The sequence below is a fragment of the Bubalus bubalis genome, chromosome 3 (genome assembly GCF_019923935.1).
Source record: "Bubalus bubalis isolate 160015118507 breed Murrah chromosome 3, NDDB_SH_1, whole genome shotgun sequence".
Lineage (NCBI taxonomy): Eukaryota > Metazoa > Chordata > Mammalia > Artiodactyla > Bovidae > Bubalus > Bubalus bubalis.
In genome coordinates, this window is record NC_059159.1 from 58889312 (window position 1) to 58902212 (window position 12901).

At 38.9% G+C, this 12901-nt stretch overlaps 1 pseudogene; it reads right to left on the minus strand.

Annotated features, from left to right (window-relative positions):
• Positions 1-10937: 10937 nt before the first annotated feature.
• Positions 10938-12088, minus strand: LOC102389607 (annotated as a pseudogene).
• Positions 12089-12901: the final 813 nt, after the last annotated feature.

The following is a 12901-nucleotide window of genomic DNA, read 5'->3' on the forward strand; positions in this document are numbered from 1 at the left end:
AGGTGTTTGTTAATTGATTCTTGCACTTTCTCCTTTTTGTTTTCAAGGTTTATAATCATCTTTACTATCATTATTCTGAATTCTTTTTCAGGGAGTTTGCCTATTTCCTCTTCATTTGTTTGGACTTCTGTGTTTCCGTTTCTCCCTTCATTTGTGTAGTATTTCTATGCCTTTTCATTATTATTATTTTTTAACTTATTGTATTTGAGGTCTCCTTTCCCCTCAAGGTTAAGTTCTTTCTTCCTTTTTGTTTCTGCCCTCCTAAGTTTGGTCCAGTGGTTTGTGTGAGCTACATATAGTGTAAGATTTGTGCTGAGTTTTTTTTTTTGTTGTTGTTGTTGTTTGTTTGTTTTCCTGTGATGGGCAAGGCTGAGTGAGGTGGTAATCATGTCTGCTGATGATTGGGTTTGTATTTTTGTTTTGTTTGTTGTATAGATGAGGCATCCTTCACAGGATGCTTCTGTTAGTTGGGTGATGCTGGGTCTTGGATTCAAGTGGTTTATTCCGTGTGAGTTCTCAGTATTTGATACTCCCTAGGGTTAGGTCTCTGGTAGTCTAGAGTCTTGGAGTCAGTGCTCCAACTCCAAAGGTTCAGGGCTTGATCTCTGGTCAGGAGCAAAGATTCCACAAAAATTTTTTTAAGGCACTAAGTGAGATTAAAACAAATATTCAGAAACGAGAAACCAAAGATGAACCCAGACAAATGACATTTACAAAATCAGGCAAATAATAATCAAAATAATGAAATATACACATATTATACAGCCATGAGCAAAGTCAAAACAGTCCAACAAATATAAAATACAATAGATTTCCCTGGTTAGCAAAGGAAATCAAAAATTTTATTTACTCAGTTGAGAACAAAACTAAATCACAAAGTGGAAAAGAAGCTAAAGCAAGGTGCCAAGTGGGGAATAAAGCAATGAAATTAAAGTTTAAAATAATGTTGAGAGGAAAAGAGAAGAAGAAAAGAAAGAAAGAATAGTTGTGCAAAATTAATAAGAGGGAGATGAAGAAGATTCATATACATTAAAGATTAACTTCAAGGGGAAAAGAACAGTAGGAAAAGCAAACAAAGTGATACATGTAGAAATAATAATAATAGGTTTAAGAAATGAAAAATTAAAATTAAAAAAGAAAAAAAAAAAAAGGGAAAACTCCCCAGAACTGCAAAAGCCAAATGTAGAGACAGAGGTTTATAACAATAAGAAAAAATGTGACTGAGGGAAAAAAAAAGTTCAAAAGCTTAATTAGATTTCATAGTGCCAATAAAATCTACAACTACAATAGAGTCAGGGGAAAAGGAAAAAAAAAAAAATCCAAACGAACCCACAGAACAAGTCAAAACATAAGAATATAAAGGTTTTCTTGAGTCACTGCTGTCAGAGTCCTTTCCCTCCCTGGGAGTCACAGTCCACCTCACCTTCCTAGGATGCCCTCCCACTCTATGCTGGTCTCTGGACCTTTTTGGGGGGCAGCTCAGAGTCTAATCTGGTTCTACTCCCCTTGTTCTTGCCTCCAGTGTCTACAAGTATCAGAACTATTACATTTTCTTTTGTGGGAGCTCTCAATGACATTTTGTATACTCCATAGGCATAGAGCTTGCCTAGTTTATTGTGTGGATTTAATCTGGAGCTTATAGAGCTGGTGGGAATGTTTTGAGTCTTCTTCCTTAGCCACACTGCCCCTAGGTTTCAATTGTGGTTTTATTTCCACCTCTGCATGTTGGTCGTCCACTGCGTTTTTTTTCCTGGGGCTGCACTGGAGGACTTGGGTTTTCCCATGTGAGGGCCAGGTGTGGATGTGATGCAGCTTCTAGTGTTGTACAGGTTCTGGCAGCACCAGGTACTCAAGGGAGTTGGCAGCTAGGGCAGCAGGAAATATAGTGTTCTGAAAGGGTATGGCAACCAGCCTTGGCCAGTATGCTCCAGTATTCTTGCCTGGAGAACCCCCTTCCCTGTCAGAGAAGCCTGGCAGGCCACAGTCTACAGGGTCACAAAGAGTTGGACACTACCAAAGTGACCCTGTGTGCATAGACACAAGACATTTTTTGCCTATGGCAGCTCTGCCCCTAGTGAGAGTTGAGCGTGAAGGTGGCACAGCTGCTTGGCTTGCAGGGACTCTAGTGGTGCCAAGTGTTCAGGAACATGGACTGCCTCTGCTGAAGGAGTTATGGCCCTATCAGAGTCTTTTATCAAGTTTCTTGTAGCTGGTGATCACAAGGCCTCTTTGCCAGTCTTCCTCTGTAGCTCCATCTGTTCAGGCACTGAGAGGGTTCCCTTGCCTGGGGTCCTTCTCTGTTGTTCAGCAATAAGGCACATAGAGGGGCCCCCCTGGCCGGGGTCTTACTCTGTAGATCATTGTGCCAGGCCCTTAAGGGGGTACCCTGGCTGGGGTCCTACTCTGTAGTTTAGTGCATCAGTCACTTAAAGGAGCATCCTGAGTGGGGTCCTATTCTGTAGTTCAGGTCGTCAGGCACTTGGTGGGCCAGCCTCTCTATTATTCAGCTGCCAATGATGGCTTGTGGGGGGAGAGAGGCTATGGTGAAGGTTCTACCCCCTATGCATGACTCAGCAGTATCGCCTTGCTTCCATGGCTGCCCAGCTTTCCTCCACAGGCATTTCCTACCACAATCTCCTCCCTCACATCCCCTCGATCAGTCTCTCCACAGTCAACAGCATAGCTCGCCCTGGGATTGCTCTACAATCCCTCAACTCCAGCTCCCAGCCACTGCACCTTCCAGGGGACAGGCATTCCTGTCCAGAATATGTATAGCTGTGGCAAGGACTGTCTGATTCTCATTCCATTTAGGGTGCCACGGATCAGCTCTTTCACTCTCAGCCTTAAATGTTTTTCCTCTGACTCAGACAACTGCCCTGATGTGGGGATCGGACCCCTTCTTCAGTTCCCCCACCCGCTGAGGCAGGTCCAGTTCTACTAACACTCCAGTTTTTCCCCCTATCTTCATCCTACTGAGTTTTGCGTGGGTCTATATATTCTTTTCCACTAGTCGGGTACACCTGTCTGTTCTCAGCTGGTGTCCTGCACACACTTCTGTGTCTGATGTATTCCTGATGTATCTGTGGAGAGAGATGTACTCCATGTCCACCTACTCCTCTGCCATCTAAGAAGTTTCTTAAGTATAAAATTCCCTCTGCCCATTTGAGCCACTATCCCCTCCCATCTAGTGGGAACTATACATCTGTATTATGCATTATGCAGATCCCCATGGATACACAGGAATGTCTACTTAAAGAAAAAAGTCAAAAGAAAGAAAGAGAGAAATGGAACGGCAATTTCCTCTTGGCATCAACAAGGTAACTCCTTAGTAGATAGCATTCATTTCTTTATCTTATAAGGAGTTAAGATGATTTGCTACTCACCTTGTTGGACTATGTAAACTGTCAATATGTTACTTTGATGTATAACTTGTCTACCAAAGGAAAATGCACAACCTAAAAGTTGTATGTTCAGTTTTATTTGAGGATGTCTCTGAGGACTGTATCCCAGGAGACAACCTCTCTGATGGCTCTGAGGATGGCTCCGAAGACCAACTCCTCTCAGGAGATGCCAGGATATATAGGAGTATTTTTGCTGGGGGAAAAACAAAGCAAAAGTACATGTAGCAGATCATCAAAAGATTACTGCTAACCACACAAAAAACAGATATCTCAAGTTAATTATTTCATCATTTTTCTATATATGGGAAGATGCAAGGATCTGGGTTCCTTGAAGTTATTCCTTAGATGTGCATCCTAACAGTATTCAAATTAGAGAATGCTTTCTGCTTATCTCTATCTTGATTTCCCTGTCAGTGGACAACTACTGTGGTTGATGGCTTGATCCTTATAGAATTAGGATGCTGGGCAACATTCTTGGTTTCTGGAATGGTAGGTGACATTCCTTGTCCACAAACCCTTTGTCTTAAAAACTAAAATAACTGTGCTTTGACCTCTAACAGGCAGAACAGTCCTCAGAACTTTCTGAAAGACTATCTCTAAGGGTTATAATCCTTAGGCTGGCTGGAATAAAAGTTTCCATTTTTTTCTTAGATTGACTATTTTTTAAAATTAATTAATTAATTTTAATTGGAGGCTAATTACTTTACAGTATTGTTGTGGTTTTTGCCATACACTGACATGAATCAGCCATGGGTGTACATGTGTCCCCCATCCCAAACTCCCCTCCCACCTCCCTGCCCATTCCATCCCTCTGGGTTGTCCCATTGCACCGGTTTTGAGTGCCCTGTTTCATGCATCGAACTTGGACTGGCCATCTATTTCACATATGGTGTTCATTATTTTCTTTGTTGACAGGTCTATAATTAGAAAATGACACATATGAAAATGGGTATGGGTTTTTCATATGTGGGTTTCATATTTGGGTTCCTGGATCAAGTCCAGTGTAGGGGAGATAGAGGCTTTCCCCACACCAACAGCAAACAATTGTTCAAAGAGCAGCTGGATATCCTCCAATTCAACTCAATTCTGAAACTATATACCTGAGGATAGCATCATATCCATCCCCATTGCCTTACCTGTAACTTTGACCAATGGGCTATATAAATCAGAGGCTCATTGGGTTTGATTGACTTGCTAGCACAGCTCACATACCTCACAGAAACATTCTACTTCCTAGAGTATGGATTTATTATAAAGGGTATAGCTCAGAAACAACCAAATGAAAGCAATATAGGGCAAGGCATGGGGAAAGGATGCAGACCTTCCATGCCCTCTCCAGGCATGCCACCCCCTCTGAACATCCATGTGTTGTTCACACACCCAGAAGCTTTGAACTCTATCCTTTTAGGTTTTTATGAAGGATTCCTTACATAGGTATGGTTGATTTGATCATTGGTGACTGATTCAAACCCTAGCCCCTCTCTCCTTTCTGGAGGCTGGAGGAGTGGGACTGAAAATTTCAACCCTCCAGTCCCTTGCTTGGCTCCATCAGCAAAGAATCCCCATCCTTAGGTGAGGTCCAAAAGTCACCTCATTGAAGTACCAAACACACCTTTTTGACTCTCACCACTTAGGAAATTCTAAAGGGTTTTAGGAGCTCTGTGCAAAAATGGGGATATATATTTTTATTATAAATCACAAAACCACATATTTATAACCAGATCACTTAGAAAGAACAGCTTAGTTTCATTCCAAAAAAGTGGTGTCAAAACACTCTGAAAAAGGTTATTAGTAAGGCTATGGCAGAATATTTCTATGTCGTCACTTGCAGATCTTAAAAGAATAAAACTATTAAAAGCATGAGAACTGGGAGTCTTGGAAAACAATGAAGAAGTAGAAGTGTTACTTGAATACAGATATTTTTTAAGATACAAAGTCCTAAGAGTTTGGGCTGTAAATAGTTGCTCCAATTTGAGAATGGTAAAGTGGACAAAATATACCTATTTGCAGGTGTAGAAATATATAGTTACATAATAATATTCCTAGAAGACATATCTGAGACCAAATTCAAATTTCTAACTAATACTGTAATTCCCCTACATACAAACCATCAAGTTGCAAATTTTCAAAGATGTGAATGTGCATTCCATCAACATCAGACTTGAATGACATTTCAGCTTCCCCTTCATCTCTTATTTCTGATGACCTGTCAGCTCTACCATTGCCTACATCCTCTCCCTCCTCCAGTAGGCAACTCTTCTTGCCTGTTCACTCAATGCCAGCTGTTATACTGTATGCCAGCTATTGTACTGTACTGAAAGATTAACATTTTTTCTTTACTTTTTATTTTTGTTTTTATGCATTGTTTGTGTGAAAGTATTACAAACCTATTATACCATAGTACTATATAGCCAATTGTGATAGTTGGGTACTTAAGCTAACTTTGTTGTACTTAAAAACAACCTGGACTTACAAATTTGCTCTTGGAACAGAATTTGTCTGTATGTATGGAACTTACTGTACAGGTTTTGCATTGCGAGTCTTTATAACATTTGGACATCTGGCTAGCTATGATGAAGGAACTCACCTCCATCACTGCATGGGACAACTTACTTTATTTGGGGGAAATTTGGTAATGGATAAATTAATTTTATAGTCTGGAAGAATATACATGAAACCCACAATATTGGTTATCTTTGGCAAGGGGTAAGGGCAAAAACTGAGTATGTTATATAAAAGAAACTTTTGTTTGCCTATAATGTTTAATCTTTTAAATCTACTGGTTTTATGTGTTAATGACCTAAAATAAAGTGTTTCTTTAATTAAAATTATTTTCTAATTGTTTCCATTTATTTTCCATTTATATCTTAAAAAAACACAAAATAAGTAATATCTATCTAAAAATGATAGCTTTTAAAACAGATGAAAACAGTTATATCACCCCTTGGTAATCTTTCCCGGAGAAATTTTTCTTTTTCATCTAGATCTACTTCACATTCACTGAAACAGATTTTTGTTGAACAAGAATGAGACATTGTTTGGGGGAGATGGGCATAGAAACAAAAAGTTGTAATAAATATTCAAAAACCTGTTACAGAAATCTGTCAAAAGATCAAGCCAAAGGCCTAGGCAATCACCTGCCTGGGAGAATTAAGAAAGGCTTCACCAAGAAGGTGATCTTTGTAAAGTTGGCAAAGTGAGACAAGAGCTGTGGAAATAGTGGAGAAATATTACAGATTCAAAAGATAGTCCTAAGAATTGACAGAATTTTGTTTCTTAAACAAGACTGAAAAGAAGGGAAAGGTTTTAGTGGTGAATGATACCAAGATAAATATCTTATGTGGAGCATCTTGGATAGAAACTTTTAATTAATTTCACTTTGAGAAGAAACATTTGCATGGTACAAATCCAAAAGTTTTAAAAAGGAGCACAATAAAAGTCTCCCTTGGCTCTCATTCCCATAGAGAAAAAGATGTTTTTACATTTACTATTAAAAGCTTTATTGAAGTTAATCGATAAAGAAAAGAATAAATTACAGTTGGACAAATTTGACATATATAGGCACCTTTACAATCATCACCACAGACAAGATAAAGATAAAACCAGCCCCTAAATTTTCCTTGGACCGCTTGATGTTCTCTGCCTGCTCACCTTCCCTGAATACCCCCAGCCTCTAGGAATATCTGCTTTCTGCAACTATGGATTGGCATTCATTTTAAATAATTTTGCATAAATGAGATCATAGCCATGTATTCTTTTTTATCTGGTTTCTTTCACTCAGCGTGTTAGCTTTAAGACTTATCCATATTGTTGTATGCATTCATTCTTCATGCTTTCCTATTGCTGAAAGGCATTTTGTTGTGTGAATATGTCACAATTTCTTTATCTGCTAATCTTTTTATAGGCATTGGGTTGTTTATAAGTTTGGATGTTATAGATTCTATAAACATCCCTGAACACGTTTTCACGTGGACATTTGCCTTCATTTCACAGTTGGCACAGTGGTAAAGAATCTGCCTGCCAATGCAGGGCATGCAGAAGAATAGATGCAGGTTCCATCCCTGGGTCAGCAAGATCCCCCCGAGGAGGAAATGGAAACCCACACCAGAATTCTTGCCTGGGGAATCCCATGGACAGAGGAGCCTAACGGGCTATAGTCCATAGAATTACAAAGAGTTGGACACAGGTAGGTGACTGAGTGTGCGGACATGTTCATGAGAAAACATCTAGCAGTAGAATGATTGAGTCTGATGGTAGGTGTATGCATAATTTTTAAAGTGTCAAACTATTTTTCAAACTGGTTGTGCATCCCTGTGAGCTTTGTACAGAGTTTCAATTGTCTCACTTTTTTTTTTTTTTTTTTTTTTTTTTTTTTTTGCCAACAGCTGATATAGCCAATCTTTCAAGTTTTAGCTGGTTTAATAGGTATTCAGTAAGATCTCATTACAGTTTGAATTTGCATTTTCCTGGGTGATGATCAATATTGAATAACTCTCCATTTACTTGTGTGCCAGCTATATATCTTCCTTAGTGAAGTTTTTTGTTATGTCTTATGCCCATTTGCTATTGAATTGTGTATACTTATTATTGAGTTTTTGTATGTGTGTGTCTGTGTGTTTTAATTTAAATTTTTATTTTTGTCTACATTGAGTCTTTGGTGCAATGGGGCTCTTTGTTGCTGTGCACAGACTTTCTCTAGTTGTGTTACTCTGTAGCTGTGGAGCACAGTCTGTAGGGTGTGTGGACTTCAATAGTTGTGGCAAGAAGGCTCAGCAGTTGTGGTGCATGGTCTTAGTTTTCCCACAGCATGTGGAATCTTAATTCTCAGACCAGGAATCTAATCTGCATCCCATGCACTGGCAGATGGATTCTCAACCACGGATCCACCAGGGAAGCCCTTTATTACTGAGTATTGAGAATCTTCCTTCCATTCAAAAATAGTCTGGATATAAATACTTGATCAAATATATAATTCTAAAATATTTCCTTCAAACTTGGGGCTTGTTTTTTAATTCTTTGCCTTTTGAAGAGCAGATATTCTCAGCTTTGATGAGGTGTTATTTAACAATTTTAATTAGATCTTGCTTTCGGTGTCTTATATAGCATTGCCTGGGGCTTCCTTGGTGACTCAGTGGTGAAGAGTCTGCCCACAAGGCAGGTTGCACAGGACACATGTGTTCTATCTTTGGGTCAGGAGGATCCCCTGGAGGAGGGCATGGTGACCTACTCTAGTATTCTTGCCTGAAGAATCCAATGCACAGAGGAACCTGGAAGGCTCTGGTCCACAGGGTCACAAAAAGCTGGACACAACTGAGGTGACTGAGCACACACACATACATATCATTGTCTAACTAAAGATTTTCTCCTATTTTCTTTTAGAAGTTTTATAGTTTTTATTCTTGAATTTAGGTTTACTCTATACCATAAAATAATTGTTGTAAATCATGCAGAGAATGGATTGAAATTCACTTTTTATTTTTAAGATGGACTCCCAAATAAGTACAGCAATATTTACAGAAAAGACTATTCTTTCCCTACAGAACAACCTTTGCAACTTTGTTGAAAAACAACTGACCTCATTTGTATGGGAGTATTTCTGGACTCTCCATTCTGTTTCTGGATTCATTTGCTTCTCTTGATACACTGTCTTATTCACTTAAACTTTATATAAGACTATATATATATGTATGTGTATATATATATATATATATAACTATATATATATATATATATAAACTATATATAAGACTGCACTGTCTTATTCACTTAAACTTTAAAATAACTCTTGAAATCAGATAATATAAATCTTCTAATGTTTTCCTTGTCAAATTTGTTTTGCCTATTGTAGATCCTTTGCATTTCTAAAGCATGTTGTGATTAAGTCTCCAACGTTTTACCAAAAACAAACAAACAAACAAACGTCTGCTAGAATTTTGACTGGAATGGCATTGGAGCTATAGATCCATTTGAGGAAAATGACATCTTAAAATCATTAAATTTCCCAAAAGATGAATGAATTGTCTCTCTTATCTCTCCATTTATTTACATGTCCTTCAGTTTCTTTCTGTGATATTTTGTAGTTTTCAGTGTATAGGTCTTGCTTGTCTATTGTCAGGTTTATCACTAGGCATTGCATATTATTTTAATATTTTACTTCTTATAGTTACTAGTGGATGGGTTGGTCTGTATTTTCTTGTTCTCTGTGACCAGTAGAAGTTCTATGGTCACTTATTTTTCCTCATCTTACTTAACCTCTTGGCAATATCTTACTTAGCTGATCACTTCTTAATTTAAAAAATAAATTATTTTTTTGGCTTCACAGAAGTCTTAGTTGTGGCACACAGGATCTTTAGTTGCAACATGTGGGATGTAGTTCCCTGACCAGGGGATGAACCTGGTTTTCCTGCATTGGGAATGCAGAGTTTTAGCTCAAGGAAGTCCCAGTTCTTAATTGTTGAAATCATCTCTTGCCTCTGTAGCACCATATTCTCCTGACTTTTCTTCTTATTCCTCCTCAAACTGCTTTATCTCTTTATTTGACCTCAAAATATTAAAATGTCTCAGGTTTAGCTCTATTTCTTCCATTTTTCTATTCTAGTTTCTCATTTTGTATTCTTTATTAGCATTAAATCCCATCTATTTGCTGACATCATGATTTTTCCAGTAGTCATGTATGGATGTGAGAGTTGGACCATAAAGAAGGCTGAGCACTGAAGGATTGATACTTTCAAGCTGCAGTGTTGGAGAAAACTCTTGAGAGTCCCTTCAACAGCAAGGAGATAAAACCAGTCAATCCTGAAGGAAATCAACCCTGAATGTTCACTGGAAGTATTTTTGTTGAAGCTCCAATACTTTGGTCACCTGTTGTGAGAGCCAACTCATTGGAAAAGACCTTGATGCAGGGAAAGATTAAGGAGGAGAAGGAGACGATAGAGGACGAGATGGATGGATGGCATCATTGACTCAATGGAGATGAGTTTGAGCAAGCTTTGGGAGTTGGTGATGGACAGGGAAGCTTGGTGTGCTGCAGTCCATCGGGTTGCAAAGAGTCAGACATGACTGAGCAACCGAACTGAACTATGAAACCAGAATTTTCATAGTGGACTGTGTATGACTTCTTAGATTATTTTTGTATATATTTAATCATTGCCTTGTTGATTTTGGTTCAAGGGGCTTTAGCTATTTTAGAATATCACTCTAACAAATCTTTGCAGCTTTAGATATCTAACTGATATTAAAATTAATGTGTGACTTGAAGACCATTTTTCTTATCTAATCAGTGATTAAATAGTGCCAAACAGAGGCAGAAAACTGTAGTGCTATGGTAGAAGTTTTATTCAGGCTCATCAATAGCCATTAATCAATACTTAAATAATCCTCTTAAGAGTACTACTGCTCAAAATAATATTTATTACTTTATTTTCAAGAGTTTTATATGATATTTTTCTTTGCTTGTGAAAGAGCATTCTTAAATTTTTTTCTGCACTGGAAAATAATTTTATTGAGATACTACCAGTTGTACAATCTGTTCTGACATTAGGCCCCCTCTTCCTTTGTAATTCTGTCCTTCTTGAGTGGTCCCATGAATGTTTTCTTGTCCTCCACAACCTGGCCAAATTTGGAAGTGGGATCAATAGACTTGAAGTCATCTTCTCTAGGGCCCAGCATTTGGTCTGTATCAGCAAGGACTTGCAGGTGAGCACTTGCTTTTTGGTTCCTATCATGCAGCCTTTGAGCATAACAAAGTCATCGGTCACTTCACCACAGTGGACAAAGCCACCCAGGGGGTTCTTGTCAGACAGATCATAATCAGTAGAGGTTGTTCTTGATCAGTATGCCCTCCTTTATGAAGTATCCTTGTTTCATATTGTAGATCTTCTTGTTGATCTTGGTGTGGTGATGGTAGTGTTTCTGCCCAGCCAGAGCTATAGAGAAGGTTACCCAGGCAAGATAATACAACTCGAAGAAGGTAACCTTGTGCAGTCTTTGGTGGGTCTTACAGGGTAGCTTATTGGTGTGCCAACAGCTGGTCACCTCTTGTAGCCTTTGCCTTTGGTCACCCCAATGACATCAGTCATCTGATACTGCCAAACATTTGATTCTCATGGGCATAGCTCAGCTTTTGGCCATAGTGCCTCTGTTAACCTGGATGTCCCTGAGGTAGGCCTTCTGGGATGGAGGAAGCAGGCACATCTTGGTGTGGCCGATGATATGCATGACCTGGCAGTATTTCTTTATGTTGCTGAAGTCTTTGTCCAGCTGCTTCTTGCCATCTACATCCTGCCTTTTCTTGTACTATTTGGTGAAGGCCTTCTTAGGTTTATGCCAGGTCCTACAGAAGGGCCTTTTGCACTCATTGCTAATATGCTCAATAAAGACATTCTCAAAGGTCCAGAGGCCTCTAGGTGTTTCCACGTAGTGCACAATGCCCACAGTCCCAATTGGCAGCATCTCCACTATGGGGCCAGCCTCCACAACTTCCTTCTTGTCCACCTTGGACTCTGGCATATTGATCTGCCTCACGATGTGGGTCCTGCCAGCCTTGTAGCTGAGGAAGGCTGTGAGGTTCACAAGCTTGGAAGAGTCATCCTTGGGGAAGCTCTTCTTCCTGTGGTGCCAGCTGCTGCGCTTCCATGGCAGGTAGCCCAGGGACTCATGCCCGGAGTGGAGAACTTCCTGTGAGGCATCCTGCCATCAGATGCTGCCAGTAGAGCAACTTTATGTTACTTTGGATTGGTTTCCTCGCAGGGAACTCATATCGATACTCAATAATCTTCACTTTTCATCCGATATGGTCATTGTCCATTACTTTAACAATCGGTTCTCAAATTTATTAAAGATATCACACAAGTTTCCAGAATCTACCATTTTGGAAATGGAACTGTGAATCTGTCTTTGGTCATGCCATCATTCACATTTCCTGTGTTGTTCCAAGAATAATGATAGTGGGCATGAAATAATGCCTTTAAATTCATTATTCTGAGAAGCAATTTGTCAAGACCGGAATGCATGGATTCATTCAAAGCAGACGGATAATTTCTTATGAGTTTTCAACTTACTTGAGCTAAAATCCCTTCTTTCTGATGTTTACTCTTTTCATTCCTGTTTAAAAAGAAAAAAAAAAAAAAAAAAAAAGCCAGGCTGTAGCAGGTCATAAATCTTCAAAGTGAAAGTACTGGCATGGATGCTATACAGATCTTATTTTGAACTTTGCTTTAAATTAAATTTCAGGTTTCATTGAAGGCAGAGAATTTTAAGAAATCGGATACATTTAAGATAAGCATATTTCATATGTGAATTACCTGCAACTTTAAACATCACAGGACAGTTATGAAAGATATTGAGAGCAGTGAAATAGGATAAGCTGTTTGTTTTGATTAGTTGGGAAATCAGAGAAGAGGCACTAAGAACATAGTTAAGGGATTAACATTGATTCATTGATCCGGGATACATTGACTAAGTCGGCAAGAATAATTAAAATGAATTATCTAAATACAATT